The sequence below is a fragment of the Falco punctatus genome (genome assembly GCF_963210335.1).
Source record: "Falco punctatus genome assembly, chromosome: 8".
In the NCBI taxonomy this organism is placed as follows: Eukaryota; Metazoa; Chordata; class Aves; order Falconiformes; family Falconidae; genus Falco; species Falco punctatus.
The window spans coordinates 45,747,363-45,767,292 of NC_137588.1; the positions used below are offsets into that span (position 1 = coordinate 45,747,363).

At 48.4% G+C, this 19,930-nt stretch overlaps 2 long non-coding RNA genes across 9 annotated transcripts in view; one reads left to right on the forward strand and one right to left on the reverse strand.

The window, feature by feature from the left end:
• The first annotated feature begins 128 nt into the window (after positions 1-128).
• On the forward strand, positions 129-18,833 carry LOC308068177. Its single transcript, XR_013929889.1, has 3 exons — positions 129-4,648; positions 5,588-18,716; positions 18,752-18,833. It is a non-coding gene; the product is annotated as an uncharacterized lncRNA (long non-coding RNA).
• LOC308068176 overlaps positions 6,197-19,930 on the reverse strand; it is a 45,054-nt gene continuing 31,320 nt past the window's right edge. For all 8 annotated transcript variants that reach the window (XR_013929881.1, XR_013929882.1, XR_013929883.1 and 5 more), the window contains 2 exons: positions 9,995-19,915; positions 6,197-8,839 (listed from right to left, as the gene is read on the reverse strand). This is a non-coding gene — a long non-coding RNA (uncharacterized lncRNA). The remainder of the gene's footprint in view (positions 8,840-9,994; positions 19,916-19,930) is intronic.

Genomic DNA, 19,930 nt, shown 5'->3' on the forward strand with positions numbered 1-19,930 from the left:
CTTTCAAAAGTCAACATTAACTCCAGCTGTGCCAGGGATGCGGTTCACAGTCCAGACCTGCAGCCACGGACATGTGCTGCCAGAGAAGCAGCGAAGGGGTTGAAGGACTTCCCCGACCACCTTGGTGCCACATCCCAAACCACCCCCTGGCCCTGCCTGTCTGGCTACTTTACTGACTGACATACCATGCAGAAAAGGATTCTTGGTCATCAGATGGTTTTATTGCAGTCAGAGGGTCAAATCACAGCAGGGACATTCATTTTCACCCGTCCTGGCTATATGTTTTGGGATATGGTGGCTGTTTGGGGATGCCTGGGGGTGGATACCTTGCATACCAGTGCTGGTGCAGCAGTGGTGCTGCTGCTGCTACAAGGGTGCAAAGTAGGGTTTTTTCATGAGACAAGGAGAGGCGTGATCCTCCCCTATAGCTGGGATAAAACCTGAGGTACCCTATGCACAAAGAATGGGCTGTGCATGAATTTCATCTCCTTCCACTCACAGCAGTAAGGGCATTGCTGGGGATAAGAAGGGCTGTGCTGAGCTGTGGTTTGCAGCTGTGGGAGCAGGACCCATGTCTGTGGCAGCTTCGGCCATGGCCCCAGATGCGTCTGCCTGGGGTCAGTCCCTCTGCTAATCTTCATCTCCTTTTCTCCTGGCAGAGCATACGGCTCCCTGTACGCTACTGCTGTGCCCAGCCTATACAGTGTCCCCATTCCTCTTGAGCGGCAAGTTACAAACGCCTAAATGCCTTGAAAAGTGAGTTACTGAAAGGTTTGTAAGGGGTATGGCAGGGGTGACTGTCATAGGCTGTTGGTCCCCCTGTCTTCAAATTTTTGGGAAATGAGAAGCCCAAACTGCCTCTAGCCGTGCTTCCCGTTCGTGTGACCATGCTGGGTTTTGAAGTACCCGAGTGAAGGAGATCATAGGTTGTGGAAGTGGGATGAGGAACTGCAGCCTCTACAATGGCTCTGGATAAACCTTGTGGCACGGGGTAACTGCTGGCAGCACCCTGGTTTGTCCTGGGGTAGAGGCAGAAAGGGGTTTATAGACCCATACCAGGAGCTGGATCGTCCACCCTGGTGATTTGAGGGTAACAAGAGGGATATGTCTTGAAAATGTATGAAACACCTTGCTGGGAAAAAAAGAAAGGCAAAGGGTGAACTTACTGTAGCCAAAGTTTAAGAGAAAAGGGACTAAAGTTAAAAACTGCTATAGAGAAATAAAATAAATCATTTTTTTAATGGATTTGCCTGTGCTTCAAACTGGTTCCAAAGAGCTTGGAGTGATCCAGGCACCAAAGCCTTAAGTTGCTGAGATATTTATGCTGCTTCTGGACAGGACCGTGGTCTGGGGTATTTGCTTGGCTGGGAGGCGGTGTGTATTGCTGATAAACTTCCATTTCTTTCTTTATGGTTATAATCAAACTCAGATGATTTACACACACACACCCCCTAAAGAGTTCCTGTTATTTCTAACATAGGGTTTGTTCCCTGGGGGTGTCTGCCCTACTTAAAGGCAAGAAAGGGGCTTTCCCTGGGGGCTGGCGAGGCTGCGTGGGCGAGTGGTTACCCGGGGAGTGGCTGGGGGGTTGCAGGTTTGAGAACAAATCTGAAAGAAAGGACCTTCCTGCCAGGGGAGAGCATTTCTATTCTGAATTTTCTGTACTCCGAGAGGTTCGGGTGCTCTAATAAAACTCAGCTCCCAGGGCCTGTGCTTTTCCCTTGGGGAAAAGGTACAGGCAGGCTGCCTAGAGCCCAGCTGAGGGACCTCGTGGGGGTTTGCTGCCTTGTTATCAATAATAGAAATGATGGTAATGAAACATCTCCGGGAGCTTCAGGTTTCCTTTCTCCTTCAGCCCTCATGTCTCAAAGGTAAACTATTACATTGCCAATATTGAGTGCAGGGTTGTTTGAAAGTATTAAGGCTCCAGTTCATCAGAGGTCATGTTTTATTTGATTTTGGCCAATTGGCAGTTCCCTATGTTTGCGTCTGCTCCTGGAAGTAAATGTCTTCTCGGTTTGTGTGCCAATGCCAGCGGCAGCCAAAGGCTTCCCAGGTGCTTGGGTGTATGGCAGGGGGACGCTTCCCACCACTCGGTCCCAAGGCTGGCCAACAGAGCTGCGCGAGCCCCCACCTCTGAGGTCTGACATCAGGTCTTTTCTAGCATCTCTGCTTTCCAGGCTGGCAAACATCGATCCAAGCCTCAGATGGAGCAGAACGATTTGAACCAAGCAGGAAAACCTCTCTGTGAGCAGACCCCTGGGCAGCAATCTGTCCCACCACTGCTGCCACACTGGGCTGATCTGTGCCCGTGTGGCGCCAAAGCTGCCGGGTGCCTGGAGGAGGGATTGGGGTTAGGAGTTTTCAGCATCGGTGTGCGGATGCCTTCCAGCACCCACTACAGTCCTGCACGTGCATGGCGTGTTTCCTACCCCGGGAAATGCCAGGCTTGTTCCAAACCAATGGTCTGTGGGCAGTAAGTCCAACCTGAGCAAGCTGAATGCATCAGGTTCTGGGTCCTCCAGCTACGTCAGTCCTCTGGAGGACACACAAGCCCTACCAGACCTTCCCTCTATGTCCTTAAGAGTGACAGCAGAGCTAAAAAAAGATTGATCAGAAGCTGAGAACAGAAGTGTTTCTGGATCTTTATCTGAAGAGTCAGGTTTCCAAGCTTTGCTTTTCAGATTGTTTTTAAAAGTATGTATCTGGGGGGGGGGGGGGGGGAGGCAGGCATGTTTCAGAAACAGTTCAGCATTGTCCAGAACATGACAGCAAGCCTCCATTCCAGATCCGTGACACAAACTGCTCTGGAGCTGCCCTGCCACGCTCCCTCTTTGTGGGACAGCCAACACCCAGGCTGGGAAACCGCCTCTCCATCTCCATTAGGGCCGCTTTCACCACGCAGGTTATTGTCAGGCACTGTTTGCATCTCTGGCTTTCCGACTGATGGTCGGTGCTGTCAGCTTGCTCTTATCCCATTTATTATATAGGTTATTTTATTTGGTTTTATTGCTTCTTTCACCTCTCATCTAACCAAGGTGCATTTTTTTCGTTGTCTTTTTAATCAGCATGGCTTTTTGGAACACGTTTAGGGCATCTTTTAAAATGGTCTTCAACAACTCTAAATTAATCACTTTAATTATTCTGATAATTTTCCTCCCAGTTCCTAAATGTTTCCAGTGTGGCCGTTCTCTGACAACAGCATGTGCCTGTATCAGTGCCTAGGCACGGACTGGTTTTGGGCAGAGCAACAACCTTGGGGCATGGTAGATAGCTGTTAATAAGGAGTTTTATCTGGTGATCAGTTCACCCCAATCCATTAGAAAAGGGGCTAAGGCAGCAATATTCTGAAGGTAATGAGTACTTTGAGTAGGAAAATAATTAGCGTATGTCATATGTAATCTCAGGGTATGTAATATCAAGGATGTGTGATTAGGAGTTCCCAGATCCCCTAGGAGCCATGCCCGGACGCACAGCAGCGCGGGGTGCGGTATCTCCCCCCGGTGCAGTGAAGCCCTTCGGTCAATCTCCATTGCTCCCTTTAGGGCCCAGTATGGGGACAAGGAGGGAAATTCTCCTCCTTTTGAAGAGGTCACCCAAAAAAACCCAGTCCGCAGGCAGAGGCTGAGGAGGAGCAAGTTACCATGTGCAGGGTGTTTTATGGGAGATGCTGGGGGTTGGCTCCTGCCTCCTGGCACTTTCTTAGAAAATAAATCTTGAATTACCTTGTTTTCATTTCTAATAAAACTGCATGTTGGCAGTTGCCTTGGAGCTAATAATCTGACACGGTGCTGTGCATCTGTGAGTGTTTGTAGCATGGGTGTGCTGGTTCTGTGTTTGAGACTGACAGTGCAGCACTATAATGTTGTTTTCCTACCACTATATTGTCTTCCCAGCACATCATAATAAAAAGAAACATGAAGGTAGGTGATTTATCATAATACAAAAATAAAAGGCATAATAATGTAAATTACACACATCATTAACCCCAACTGTTGCTCTAAAATGGACAGAAATTCTGCAAGAAAATCATCATCTTTGAAGGGCTTCCCTCTAGGTGCTGGAAGACCCTGGTGTCCTCTTCTCTTGAGGTTTGGAGAACTGGTTTGGAGCTCTGCTGATGCACTAACAGCAGCAGTACGAGGTGCCTGTTCCTCCTGGGGGCCGCGCTGGGTTACCCGTGGAGGGGCTGCAGTACCCTGAGGCACGCTTCTGCTCCACCAGAAAATCCACGGCAAGTCAGGCAGCGCAGGTGGGATTCACTGGGCTGTGGTGGGCATGGACCTGCCACCATCAGTTCCTCTTCGAGGCAGATGAAGGTCAATGGCACAATTCATCTCATCCCTCAGCAGATGTCAGAGAGGGGTAGGGGAACTACCCACCTCCCCAGAGCGCCACGTGTCCCCCAGCTGGATGGGAAGCCAAAGTAGCCAACTCGGAGGTCTCACTTTCATGTCAGCATGTTGCCAGAGCTGGAGCCTGTGCCATCTGCTGCCTTGTCAAGAAACATTGGGGGGGAAACAGGCTGGAACTGGTGTTGAATACCACCTCCTCTCCAATTCCTCCCCTTCCTTTCTGCTCACTCTTTACCTTCTTCAAAGAGCAAAGAGTCAGTTTCAACTCTTTCATCAGATCACCCTCATCAAAGGCAAGTGAGCTGCAGCCGGAGTGGGATCTTCTGGCCGCCTCCCATGGCCCAGATTCCTAAAGCTGGTTTAAAGCAACTTAGAACCTTCCTGTGTAAAAAATTTCCCTTGCAAAAATTAGACCTCATGAAAATAAATAATTCCCAGAGGAAATTTCAATTTGATTACAAATATTGACTTGCTTGGGGGAAGTTTTTTTTTAAAGAAAAATCCATTTGGAATCAACATTTTCAAATTAAACATGTATGTTTGCTCTGTTACAGTACTTAACTTGGAAAAATACTAATTTTGTTTCCAGTGGTTGGGGATTTTAGGAGTTTCTTCCATCCATTTTTTTCTGCAAGAACTAAACAAAAGAGATGCCTTAAATTTGGGCAAAGCAGGAAAAAGATTTGTTTTAATTTTAAAGGATTAAAAAAATGTAATATGAAATGTTGTAAATCATTTTCATGCTTCTGAAAAAATCCATAAAAATGCATAAATACATGTATTAAAGCTGTAGCCCCAGGAGATGCCTGAGCTGTAGAAGCACCAAGCAGAGCAGTCACGGTAGGTGCTGCTTCTCTGGCGTCACCCTGATGGTCTCCATCGCCCCACTGCTCCCGTTCCCAGCAGGTCAGGAGTGATATTGCACAGATGTGGCAGCCAGGAATGTGGGAGATGAGCGGACAGGTGGGAAAAACTTGGTGGTTCACCAGCTTAGTGACGATGACGCCAAGATTTGCAAGGGCTCCCCATCATTTCTGAGTTGCACCCATGAGCATGGGGACCCTCAGCACCCAGGCCAGCAGGTGTTTGGATGGGTCACTGAACCCAGTTTAGGGCTTCACACCCCACCAGAGTTGTACTTCAGACACCCTCTGCCCTTCCGGGGTTTGGCTGTGCCAGACAAAGTGAAAACCAGCTGCTTAGGACGTGTATTTTTGATTTTTTTCCCCCAGATTCTCTCTTTCCCCATGGAGAGTGATCCTTCTGCACTCCGAAACGCTGAAGTTGAGCTGAAACACTTCAGAAATGTCAGGCATTCCAGGGCATGGGGTGCTCAGGTGTGAATGCATGCTGCTTTTGCGACTTTATGGATTAAAAAAAAAAGGTAAGAAACCAACTTAGCTGCACCCAGTGTAGGGCAAATTGTTCTTCCTACAGGAAGACGGTCTGGGAGGGGAAGGGGTGTGTAGAAGGAAGAAGGAGCTGGAGGAACAGCAACTTTCTGATGTAGACAAGGCTTCCACGCACTGACATCTGTCCCGTGAGAGGTATCGATGGGGGCCAGCCTCCAGCCAGACCTGCCTCTTCCAAAACAAACCAAACCCATTTACTTTAGAACTAAAATATGATCATCGTAAGTGACCCTGCCTGGTGCTGGGGGCTCTCTTGAAGCCTGAACTGGGGGCAAACAGGGTTAAGCTCTCCCTGGAGTTGGGGACCACGGCAGGTCCCCACAGCAGCAGCTGCGCAGGTCCCTGCTGAAGATGAGCAAGCTTTTAGCAGAGACGCTGCTCGCTGCAGGCATCCAGGTATCAGCCAGAAATTACTCCAGACAGTGGAAGTGCTTTTTAGGAGCACTTTATTAATAGATGCACGTAACAAATCACTGATAACAAATGCAAAAAGCCCTTGGACTAACGGCCGGTTTGCCCACTGAGTGCAGCTGCCATTAGTCGCAGCGGGAGGCACCCGGAGCAGCTCTCTGGCAAGAGCAGTGCTCCTACGTCAAAGCGGGGAAGCAGGTGCCCGAACTGTTTACCCCAGCAAAGGTGCAATTTCTGCACCCTCCCAGACACAGCTCAGCATGCATGTGAGCAGGCACCGGGCTCCAGTAAGTGATGTTTGAGCCTGCCTTACACCACGCACAGCACAGTAAAGCCTGGAGACCTGTTGCAGTCCCCGTGCCTGCTGCTGGCCCGTCTCTACCATGAGCCACGCAGGGGTCCAGCGCTTGCTCCATGATCCCTCGATTTCCCAAGGAATTGTTTCAAACACATTATCCTGTGCAGACATGATTAAGCCATTTAGGACAACGGATGTCACCAAAGAAGATAACCTCTCTTAAGGTTAATTAATCATTTGTAAACTGACCTTTGGATGTATGCATTATTCATCAGTATTCCTGAGCTAACAGGCCAGATAATTTTCAGCCACCGGCTTTTTTTGTCAAAGCTTTTTAGCTATTCCATAACGGAGGGAAACTGCTGAAGTACAGGGAGAGCAATGCCCCTGGCCCCCTGGCTGCTGCATCTGTGCGGGATGCTCGTGCTGGCCCATCATTTAGACCACAGCCTGGGTTTAGCCTGGACCACAGCCCAACAGCCGCTTTTATTCCCTACCTCCTTACTTCTTCCTTGAAGCCTGACTGACCTTAAACTATCTGAAGACTTCTCTCCAGGAGCTTGATATTTAAAAGTGCAGTGACAGAAAATAACTTCTTCTAAAAATATGTGTAACTTATTTACCAGCACAAGGAGAGGGAGAGAAGAATTCAAATGAAGGCATACATATACATCGCACTGCTCAATTGTGACTTTTCCCTGATGCTGTGCAGTAGCACCACTTTCTCCTCCAGCAAAGCTGCTCCTGGTGTTACGGTGGCATACAGGGCTCTTCCCCCATGGCCAAACCTGGGACTGGCAGGAGCAGGAGCAGGAATAAGGAAAGAGGGGATCCCTGTGTCCCCTCCAGGGCTGCAGGCAGAGCACAGGGCCAGGCTCCAGCCTTGGGATATCCAAGGAGATGATTTAACATTTCAGAGCCACCAGAAGCGGCAGGCAGGAAAAGACAAGCCATTATTTATTGAGGAAAACATCCCATGGATCATTCTTGCTCAGATTACATAAATGAAGAAGCAAAGAAAAAGAAAAAAGAAATCAAAGACAAATCGGTGAGCTCAGTACTTGGGAACCTGCTTCTATCTCCATGGGGAAAAGCCTCCTGCACCTCCCAAGTGAGAGCAGACCCTGCCCAAAGGGGCTCTTCGCTCCCTTCCCCACCTAAAACTACAGCGCAGCTGTGGGGGAGTCCCGTGAACGTGAGGCGTTCATGTATCTTTAATTATTGTTTCAGCCACATAAATCCATGCTGAATTAAAATTCATGATGGTTCTAGGGTACAAGTGCAAACAATTTGTTCGGTAAACTTTGCTCTAATTGGCATTCTGAACATTTCCTGTTAATCAAGCCCCTTGGGCTCGGTTTACCAGTGTAGTTCTGCCTGCGAATGTCAGTGCTCGGAGGGTGCACACATGTATACCGATTTCAAGGGTCTTTATACGATATTAACTCATACACCTTGTCCTCACATTAATTTGCAAGTAATTTTTTAACAACCTTCTGTGGCCTTGTCTTTTATCTCGCTGCCTCATTACTTGAGGCAAGCAAGCAAGCAGAAGAGCATTTGTAAAACCCGAAACAAAACTGCACTCAGAAACGTTGAGGATCTGAATGTGAAATGCCCCCAAGGGCACCTCAAACTCCTCCTTGCAGGAGCCGCCTTCCCAGCAGCACTCATCTCCAAATGGCCACAGGAGAAACGAGAAGATACTCGGGCCAGCCTGGTAACCATCAGGCAGGTGACCGGTGCCACTGCACCGAGCCTCCAGCCCAGCGCTGGCAACCAGGCTAGAGAGGTGGGCAATGCTTTGGCTCTCCTGAGCTGAGGATACAAATGTTGCCTGGAGAACCGAGGCATGAGCAGAGCTGCTTTTTCATCCCAGCCCCATGTGCACACAGGACATCAGAAATGGCTCTGGGAGATGCCAGGGTCTGGGGGGTCCTGCTGCAGAGCCCCCCTCCCACATACTGCCCAACATGGACCAACTGGCCAATTTGGATCTTTTTGCCCAAGCAACAACCCCTCCACCGCAACACTCGGGCAGGTCCACCTGGGACCACTGCCAGGAGGGGTTTAGGAGCTTTCAGTGATTCCCACCACCCCCCTTCAGTTTTGCAGCCTTATCAGGCTAGTCCTTAACTTGCACCCCAAGAGATTTGGGAATAGAAGCTATGTATTACCTGAGTGTCTCTTCCCACCAGCACAGCAAGACGGAAGAATAGAAGTAACAAAATAACAAGCATCTGGCAGAGATCAGGGAAGCGGTGGAGAAGCTCTCTTGGATGGAAATACGTGGCGAGGAAACGTATGAGAACTGGCAGTTCCCAGAAGAGACCAAAGATGGTGCACAACAGCAAACTGCTCCCCTGTGAAAGCAGATAAGCATAATTAGATGGCATTATGGCAGCAGCAGGGTCTGGAAGCTGGAAAGAAATTGTATGGGAAGTCAAAACGGGCATGTGCCTGGGGGGAAAACAGAGGCATAATACAGGTTCACAGCCTGAGAGCAGCAAAGTCTGTGCACACAAGGTTTCGGAGGCAACCAGCAAGGGTCTGCAAATAAATTAGATGTAAAATGAGAACAGCAAGATGTGTAGGGGTGTACATGTCTGGGGAAGGAAAACAGACTGAGCGTTCAAAGCAGAAATTTGCCCCATCTCCCTTGTTTCAGTCTTTATAAAATGGTTAATTGTGAATGAAACTTAACAGAACAGGCTCTGAAGGGAACTGTGGAGAAGGCCAGCATAAGGAAAGAAGTTTAAAGCCATTTGGATATGTCAAATGTATTCAAAATGTGAGGACCTGATGAAATGCACCCAAGAACATTGAATGCTTAGTGGTTATCTTCAAAATTTATGAAGGCACAGAGGTCCCTGGAGATGAGAGAAGGACCTCACTTTAAAGAGGGTACTTAAAAAAAGAACCAAAACAAAAAAAAAAAAACAAACTGAATAATCATCTTAATCTCAATTCCCTGAAAGAGGCTGGAAGAAAGTCTTAAATGAGCAACTTGTAAGATGTAAAATGATGAATAAAATCAAAGAACATGGGTTTGTCAAGAACCAGTCACGTCAACTCAATTTAATTTCATTCTTTGATAAGGCAACAGGCATACTTGATGATGGGGAAGCAGAAAACACATGAGTGAGGCCTTTTGCATTTCCCCCCTGGACAGCCTCGAACAAGCTGAGAAACCACCCTCTAAAACCAGTCAGAGCTCAACTGGCAGCATAACCACTCCCGAGGAGGAGGGATCGAGGGACAAGGAGGCTTCTCCAGCATCTACTGTGGCTCCAGAGGAGGGGCTGTCAACCTTCCTCTCCATACGGCTGATGGGTGCCTTTCTCCAATCTGGCAGCCCGCAGCTTTGCCCAAGGACAGCTCCTGGCCCAAGGAAAACTGAGACTCAACCTTTATTATACTGATTTCCAGTACCTCGTTTTGGTTCATCCTTAATTTCCCTGTGACATCAGCACCCACACACGTAGAAACAGTTTGATGCAGCATTATCCCATATTAACCTCAGATCCTGGCATTGAGCCGAGACGATGCTTTTGATGGAGCTTCAGGCAACCCACCCGGGTTGGGAATGGTGCAAATCCGTACAAGCAGCCTGCGATGCCTGCGGGTGAAGGTGGAGGTTTTGCCGCTCCGCACCTGGCCCTCTAGATGGACAGACGGACCGATGGATGGGGACCTTTGCAAGCCCCAACGAAAGGACTTTGTGAACTGTAAGAACAGCTACTGGAAGAATGCAGGAACAGAAGCTTTTGATACAGTTTCAAACAATGTGTAATTATCAGGTAGCTGAAAATTAGCCCATCTGTGCCTCGGGAAAAGACAATGAGAAGTTATGTGTTACTAATGGCTGAAAAGTGCTGGCAACACAAAACAGGAAATTTTCAGTAAACTTTGTTTCTTAAGGTAATGTAATTACACAGCGTAATCCCCAAATCTCCTGACGTTTTTGGTGGGTTTTAATAAAGCTTACGAGGTCTTCATCCACCTTTCTCTTTCCTCTCCTCATTGCAGCACCGTGGTCTTTGGCACTTCGAGCAGCACCAGCCGTCTGGCTGGGCCACCTAAAGCAACAGATGTGGGTAACGTAAACTGCTTTTACAACAGAATAGCTAACAACATGTATCAGGTTTTTCTAAAGCAGATTGCAAATACCCGCCGTGCCTTTGCCACAGCCTCACTATCTGAATGCAAAGCACCCAAGCTTGTCATACTATTTTGGATAAAATTTCTATGTTGGTAGAGTTGGCTGGCCAGAGTCTGGGTCTCTGATCCAGGTCAATGCACATGCCAGCATCAGCATGGTTCAGATTTAGGACCCCTATTGTTTCCTCTGCCTTTGGTCCCTGCTGATCCAGCATGGAAAAAAAAAAAAAGGGAGAAAAAAAGCATGCTTGCTTTAAGTGCCTTTGAGGATCCAGTGATAAGGTCTTTGGGGGTTGGTGAAGCAAAACTGGAATAGCATAAAACTCATGCAAACAGTCCAGGCAGGATAAATAGCTCATGATTTTTTTATTCATACTTTTGTCTGTGGAATGACTGGGAGCAAATTGCTTTTTCCTTTCCTAGTCCAAATTATTCAGAGAATTTTTCTGCTGATTTTTGCTATTCTCCCTTTTGAGAGCATTTGCTCTCGAAGATGGCCCGCTTAGCTCTGAATGGAAAGCAAATGTTGCCTTCACCTTCAGTGAACTTTGAAGCAATTGATTTTTACCAGCATAAAAGAAGAGCTGAGAAGTGACAGCTCGTGGGCTTTGCGGAGGATGAATTTTGCCATTTCACAACTGTCCATGCAGGAGGATGCAGGCGTCCCAAAAGAAAGATGACAGATGCTCTTTCAACGCATCCCCGTTCAGCCACCAGCCCCATCCTCTTTCACACGCGGGGTCCCCAAACCGCCAGCTTCCCCACAGCCGCTGTGCAGCCGCTTTGAGCAACCCACAATAGGGAGGACTCCAAGGAAAATTATTCTTGCTAGCTTTTGTCTGGTAATCCGAGGTCAAGAAAACAAACTGCTTCCTCCCTGCTCTCTCCCGCGCTGTGGTGAGGAATGCAGCCGAGCTCCAGCACCGAGAATAAAGGCAGAGCTGGCACAAACACAGGAGCTTCTTAAATGAGTTTGCCATTAGCCGGAAGGGCTGCAAATTGAAGCGAAGATAAGCCCCTTAGCGTTTCCCTTCTTTAATCCAAGCCTCGTAAAAGCGGAGATGTGTTCCTATTCAGTGGGCTTTATACAGAGGCAGGTATTTCATTTACCCAAAAAAACCCTGCATCGGATAAATTATTAATGTTATTTATAAAGGCAATTCTGCCATTCAGCAACTTCTTTTGGATCCCTACGCTTAATCTCACTGCTTAGCATAAGATACACTCCAGTTAAAAGGCAAAATCACATTCTCTTACAAGGCCTGCAAAATAACGGAGTGCTGAGGTGCCTGAAAAGGGGTTGTAGTTTAAATTCTGCTACGAAGACTAATACATTTATCAGTGGCAAACATAAGCCCCGATTTCCACTTGCTTGTACCCTCCCCGTGCGCTGGATGGGGCCTCACTCACGCATCAAGAACCATCAAAGCTACTCAGCAAGAATGGTGGAGATGCAAAACACACAATGCTCATACAGGCTCTGTAAGGCTGGCGGGTGGCGGGGTGGAGCCGTATGTGAGACAGCAAGTAACCCCATCCTCCTCTACAACGTGTCCCAGCATGTGTCCTGCCCCGAGACACCCACCGCCATGACTTCGGCTTCTGCAGGCTGAGCCTTATACCCGCCCCACAGACCAGGGTGTTATCAAGGGAGAGACACCAGAAGAAATACCTAAGCATCTCACCAACCACAGGCATGGGCTTCTGAGGTCAGGCAATGGAGTCAGGATGCTAGGAATCCCAAAACAGGTCCTTAGAGACCCTGGGAGAGCTGCCACCATTGTGGCATTGAGATCTCAGCCCCAACAAAACCAGCATTGCACATAACCACGAGGAGCAAGGCAATAAACACGAGGAGCTGGGAGCCCCAGTGCATGGCCAACATCACCATTTCAGTTGCAACAGTGGGATGCAACAGTGGAGTGCTCACAGCAGAAAGCCAGCGCTGACAGGTAAAGCAGGACCCCTCCCACCAGCAGGGTGACCATGGGTATCGGGGGGATTAAATGCCCACGCTGAGGAAGAGGAGAGCCAGCATCTCCCAAAAGAGATGTGCTCAAGCCTCTAGGAGGGAAAAAATGGCTCCTTGCTCCCACATCGGGACTACCTGCCCAAATAACTAAATGTACACATACACCCCCTGTGGCCCCACGTACATCCTGGCAGTTGTCACAGCACAGTCACACGCAGCCATAAGCCGTCCTCCAAACGTGAGGGCAACACACATGTTGCATGGCAAGGAATGGCAGTGCATGGGAATTGCAGGGAGGTTTGAAAAAATCCTCGTGAAACATTCTTTCCACACAATATGTATGTACCCTGAAATCCTTTTTTTAGGCATTTTCCTCTCCAAAGGCTGCATGACAAACTGTTTAATTGAGCAGCCAGTGCTGGCTGATGTTTTGTTTCAGCACAATTTGAAGGCAAGTTATTTTTGTTTGCTAAACTCACTCAACCTTTTCACAGCAGGGTTACAACAGCAACGTGTATTTTGCGTAGACTGCATCACCCCTAGGGAAGAAGCACTCGGGACGTTCAGGATGTGTTTATTCTCCTGGGCTGGGTGCTGGGGACAAGCAGTGGCTCCGGGGTGGCAGCGTGGTTTTTCTTTGATCAGCCCTGAGCAGGGAGGGCTCCTGCAGCTGCGCTTGAAGCTGGAGATGTCTAAGCTACGGGCACCACAGAGAAGCACACTTTTATGTCAAAACGACTTATAATAAGATTTTAAGTTTGTTCAGGGAGCTGGAATGAAATATTTAAACACAGCACCATAGTAGCATTTTATTCTCATGAAAATGCTGAAATGCCACTTGCAAATCAGAAATGTTTTAAAATTTGCTTTGAAATAGCAGTGCCTTTATGCAACTGTTTTGTTTTTTTCTTTCCAGGAAGAAACAAATGAGAGGGGGGGAAGCTGAGATTTTGGCCATTTCTTCACAAATGAGATGTCTGCTTCCCAGTCTATTCCGGTGACTGTGTTCGGAGCCATCATTCCCACTTGGAGCAAGGAGAATCAGCCTCTAGAGCGGCTTACGTTGTTGCATCCAGCATTCAAATTATATTATCTTTGTTTCTTACACTGACGACAAGTCATTTAGGTTGGAGAACTCCACTGGGCATTAGAGCTGCTCTGAAGGGTTTGCATGACTTGAAATAAACGTCATAAAAGAAAGAACAAGTTCTTGTATAAAAGCACAGCTGTCCTACTTTTTTTTTTTTTAAATTGGGGCAGTTTTCACTTTCTTTAGGTACAATTTATTCATTTGCAGTTCTTAATTTCCCTACATATATATTATATCCTGTTAAACACAAGAAGCCAGCTTGCTGCAGTCCCTCCTCAGGACTCTGATAGTTTCTTACCTGACTCCTTGCTGTTCCTAAGCAGCACGTGACTCCAGGCAGGAGGCCCAGAGCCACCCAAGCTCTTTGGCACCTGGGCCTGGGTGGCATTTGGGCCATACCAAAATTTAGTAACTGAATTTTGAGAACTGAAAGTATTTCCAATGGGAAAAGCAGTTCTTTAGGCAGTTCTGGCCAAATTCAGCATTTGAGGTTCAAACTGCTATTAAGAAAGGGCTATTCTGTAATAGTGACCAAAATGTACTTGAATTCAGTATCTTAGCAGGATCACAAAACCCCAAATCCCTTAAGATGATGTCTGACTTTAAAAAAAGATCTTCTGATTTGTATACAGTTTGTTCATAGGGGTTTTTCATACAAAATTCAAAGAACTGTAAGGATAAAATGTTGGCAAGCAGCACAAAAAACTGTTTAAAAATAACACATGGAAGTGTCAGAAGAAATGTGTATCATTTGTCCAGAACACTAAGGATCCAAAAGAGCTGGTACAATTGAAGAGAAGAGTAGAGTAGGCATAAGAAAAATCCTTCCAAACTGAAGGCAGGTCTAAATGGAGAGTGCAGACAGAAGCATGTCTCAACCAGTTAAATGCACAATGATAATGTCAAGCTAGTACAAGATTTTAAGGCACAAAAGGCAACTTCCTCAGCAGCCAGCACGGGTAAGACAGACCTGGGAATATTCTAGTTCCCTAGCTCTAGGGGAAGCCATGGTGTTCCGAGGGGTTTCTCTTCAGATCAAGCTGTCCCATGTGTAACCAGTATTTAGGAAGCCAGCGTATCTCCAGCCTGCAAACATTGCTCTTTAAATCCTCCCTGAGATTTGATCCAAATGAGCCATTGTGAAGACTCTCACAGGTTGTAGATGCACTGTGAAATAAAATAAAATCAGCCTCTTTTAGCAATGCAATAATCAGGAGCTCACACCGTCTCCAGCTGATCCTGATTTCCCCAGTCCTCCACCAGCTCATGGATGTTTCAGGCCCTGCCTTCTTGCTGATGAAGCTTTCACAGCCATTTCCAGCACCCAAGGCTGCACCAGCACCTCTTGCTGCTTCTCTCAGAGCCCACCTGCACAAATGTATCTCCCAGGAAAGTAAGTCTGGCTATGATTTCTGGTGCCCTAAAAGCAGATGTTAATCAACAATGTTCCCACCATTTGGGTAGAACAGCACTTAAAATGTGGCCATGCTTGGAAACCTACACACAACTGGTGCTGAGCTAGCCAATGCTTTTGGCCATGTGCCTTCCTCACTCACCTGCTTCATGCTGCTACAAACAGGGAGGCAAAACTCCTGCAATCATCATGTAAGTGATTAGAGGAAATTGCATTGCTGAAGCACTCTGTGGCTGCAGCCGTGCTTCAGCTCTTGACTTGCCTGCTGGTAAGCTGCCAGAGAGAGGGAAGTGTAGGCATAAAATGAATAGCAGAAGAGATTGCAGGTAATTATGTTTCTTAAGCTGTTAACAGGATTGGCCATTTGATAAATGAGAGGATTTGGGAATGTTTTGTCACTGACAAGGCATTGTAAGATCCAAGTGGAAATGGGAGCGTTTCTCTTCCGTAGCATGAACAATAAGGAAATTCTCCCGGGATGCTTACGCACCGTGAAATGCATCTGAAAAACCTGGATGCCAGGAATGGAGGTGAAAGGACAGATATAGGACTCCTTCTGCTAAAAAAAAACAAACAAAAAAAAGAACCAGGTCTCTTACATATGCAATTAATTTGGTCTTGATGCCCCCTCCAGTGTCCCTAGAGGCTCCTGTTCTTTTATGGTGCCTTCCCATACCCCTGTATATTGTTTCCGGTGCCGCTGTGGCCCCTTGAATTCCTCCATCGACTTTTCAGTGGTCTGAATCCCTCTGCCCCCATGCTGTTTCCCTCGACCTCTTGGCTTGCTTTTGTGATTCCCTAGCTAGCTGGAGAGGCGAGAGGGAAACCAGTGCTGCTCTGTCCTTGTCCTCCAACAGTGCCCCTCAGGGTGGTTTGGGGTACTCCTGGAGCCCCTCTGTTTCTTTTCCAGTGCCCTCAAGACCCTTGGGGTGCCTTTTAGGGTGCCCCAGAGCTTTCAATCTGTTTTCTGGTGCCCACTGCCCCTGAAAATCTGTGTGCTTTGGTGCCCTCAGGAACCTTCTGGGTACACTGTGGGCCCCAAGGAGTATCGGTCCCACCACACAGCAGTGAGGCAAAGGCAGGACCCACGGTCTCACAACCACCTGCGTGGGGACAGGACACAAGGACACCTCTTTTTAAGCTATTCAACAACGAGCTGGTCTGAAAAGGGCAGGATGAGAACTGGACCTGCTCCAGGGGAGGGGAGGGGAACCAGGACTCACCCCAGGGATGGCACATGAGGCTGCTCCGGTGCAAAGGGTTTTGTTCTGCAGCAAGAGAAGGTTGCATCAGCAATGTGAATCACACCATTTAAAGTTGTGTTAAAACTCATCTCAGTTGTCAGGGCTGTGTGGCCAGTGGGTCCAGGCATCTCCTGTGGACATGGCCCTTTCTGCTGTGACCTCCTGGAGCCTACATCCTGCCTGGTACAGATCCTGCTTTCACTGCAGAGCCAGCACTGGAGGTCAGAGAAAGTGGTAAGCAAAGGAAAAATAAATAAAACTTCCTTATGCTGCTTTCTGGGGCTGCCTTCCCCAGCCAGGGCAGGTTCCTTGCAGGACTGGAACCCAAGGCAGCCATTGTTTGTGTGCAAGAGCAAAGGAGGAGGGGAAGGATCTCCCAGATCTCCACCATAGCTTTTCACTTCTTTGCTTTACCTGGTTTTTAGCAGCCAAAGCCAGGTTATTCTTACTGTTTTGGTTTCCCTGAAGTTATTAGCAGGGAAAGGTTGCTGGGAAGAAGCTGGTGCCCCTCACATCTCATTTTCCCAGCAAACTCCCTGCTTCAGTCCCGAGAGCAGTCTGGAGTAAGGGCTGGGTGCCCAAGGAAGAGAGGCAGTATGAGGGGAATGAAGCACTTTTGTTTCCTTTGTAGCACATACTTGCACTGGGCAAGAGATAGCAGAAATACATCCAGACAGCCTTGACATGCACACAGCCCCACCTTCTCTCCAGAGACAGGATGAGCAGCCCCCTCTCCAGTGCCCCTACCTGGGGAAGAAGCTTCTGTGATCCTGCCTGGCTGGCATTCCCAGTAGGTACTGGCTGCCTGTCCCTGAGGAGGTAGGTAAAGAAGCAGCTGCCTCTTTGGGATGTCTAGGTAGTAGGAGAGACAAGTAAGTTCATGCAGTTTTATATTTGAGCTTTTCTCAACAGCAAAGTGGTGATTCAGCCTGAACAGACTTATTGGGTAGGAAGAAGAGACATGTTTTGACCTCAGCTGCATTAGCTGGTAGCAGCACCCCAGACGGACACAGCCTTGGCAGTTCTGTCCTGGTGCCAGCTCCCTCAGCAGAGCAGTGTCCTGCCCATGAGCCATGCTGCACTAGCCAGTTTCTGTACTAACTGCAAACAACCCCAAAAGTTGCACAGGGATTCCCTTTTGGGACACAGGTCAGGTCTGTTCATGCACTCTGCTCCAGCAGCCAGGGCTCTTAAGAACAGCAATCACTGCAGAGACTGGATTGGGGGAAAGAAACCCTGGGCAGCATTTTTATCTTCAAACAACTCATTTGAGCTGCAGAGTGAGGTCTTGCAGCCACTGTCAGTCCCTGCCTTGGCCGCTCTGGATGGGTCTTGCCCCTCTCAGGCAACTTCTCTGGTGCAGCCTGCCCCCTCCCACCTCTGCACTTATACCTCATCTCATTATCCTAGTAAAGGACATCTTTTAGAGACTTCTCTAAAAGGCTTCCTTATAAAGGAAGTCTTTTTAGAGACTTCTTTTAAAGAGTAACAAGATGAGACTTAAGTGCAGAGGTGGGCAAGGCCCAACTGTGTGGTCAATGTTGCCAGACTTTGCTCCCCAGCTTGTGTGAACAATGTGGGCACAAAAAAGCCGCTTGGGTTTTCTGCCCTCGCACAGCTCAGTCTCTGCAGTGATCACTGTTCAACTTCTAGTTAAGTTTGGGGTGCACTTGTCTTTCCAGGTGTCCAACTATCCTCCCCCTGAATTAAACGCTTTCTACCCTCCATTTAACGGCAATATTTACGAAACATGCTGGAACAAGGACTTCACCAGCCAGAGCTGTGTTTGCTGAAACGGAGTAAAGAGCAAGCTGGGCTGAAGGGAGCATCTGTGAAGGCAGAGAAACAGCCCCTTCTGGCACTTACATCCTACTAAGAAATAGGAGCTGCTGAAGCAACACAGCCATGGCTGTTGGCTGCCCCCTTTTAGCTCCACCAGCCCAGCAACAAGCTTTCTCTGATGTAGGAGCTGTGGGGTAAGTTGAGGATGAGGAGCAGGGCAAAGTCTGCTCCAGAGATCTGTTACCATGCACTAAGTAAATAATGCATTGAATAAACTGAAAGTCACCTTGTCTCAGTTGTGGCTTGCTCCACTTTTCATTTCCAAGAGGAAACTAACCCAGCATGATGCCAGCATGCCTGATTCCTGCTCAGCACTTCCTTCACACTGTGGTGCGGCTCCCCGGCAAGGGCTGCAGGGAACTGGCAAATACAGCCCTTTCCTCCTCTGGCAGCTCCTTAAGGGGTAAGTGAAGGCAAAATCCGATTCCTGCTCTTTCAGGCTCTCTGGGAAAAAAGGTCACTTGCTCTTTGCAGCTTAATCTGAAGCATAAAATGGTGGCCCCAAGCAGCTGGTGGAGTGTGGGCAAGAGGTGAAATAGCAGTTATTTTTAGCAATAAGCATCTAGGAAAACAGAGAAACAGCAGGAACAGAAACTCTAGATGTTTTTCCTCTATAAATAGTAGGACTCAAACCCCTGTTTTCACCCAAGCAGGGGCAGGTGTGCAGATATGCACGTTGGATTTGTGCTCTCTTGCTCCAGCAGCTCCCAGCCACGCACAGGGCTTCACTTCTCCACGCACAGCAGGTGCTAGAGCTTCAGCCACAGCTGGGCAAGGCAAAATCTCTCCCAAAGCTCAACCAAAAGCACAGGACAGCCACAGGAACACAACTGCCACCTTGAGCGGGTTGTAGTTCAAGCACAGAGGTGCTTGTTCCTGCCAGCACATTTAGAAAAGGAAGATGGTTTGCCAACCCGCTCCTAGGGTAGACAGATGAGAAGACTTCCCAAAGGGCTGACCCACAATGACAGCCTTTGCCATTCATAAAATACTTGCCAGCCACAAGAACTAGAATGATCAGAAAAGGCTTTTATCTACAACGAAGAGCATCTTACAAGGCAAGGCCAAGCCAGCTGCTACCTTTAGTCCCAGCCAGCCCTACAAGACACGCCCACAGGCAACCCCAGCACCACAAAGACAATCTCAGTCCAGAAGCCAGCTACCACCCACTCCAAACAGCCTCAGCTGAGCAGCTGATCGCCCGGAGGGCAGCGCTCCTGCAGCCCTCACACCCCTGTGAGGCACCAGGCCTCCTGGGTGCTCCTCTCAGTGACTGAGAAACAAAGTCTCCAGCTCCGATTTAACTGTGTTCCTACTTGTTTGGCCCACATCAGGCTTTCCCATGGGGAGATCACAGTCCAGCTCCTGCCTCTGAGTGCAGCAATCTGCACTTTCACTGCAGAGACCTGAAAACAGCCCACCTCCTCAGTCATGCGGGACCTTGCAGAAGTGCCTGGGATCGCCACACCTCTGGCTAGCAGCAAGGGATGCCCTCCAGGTCCCCCTTGCCCCCATCTTCTGGGCACAACTGACCCACGAGGAATAGGGTACACAGGCCCCCAAAGCCTCCTTGGGATCTAGCTTTGATCACTTACCACTTTGGGGCATTCATCCAACATCTCCTGTGCCCACATCCTCCCCTGTTCCCCGTACTGACAGGGCTGTGCTGACAGCCAGGGATTTCTGATGCTTCACTGCAGCAGAACAGCATCATCTCTGCCGAAAGAAAAG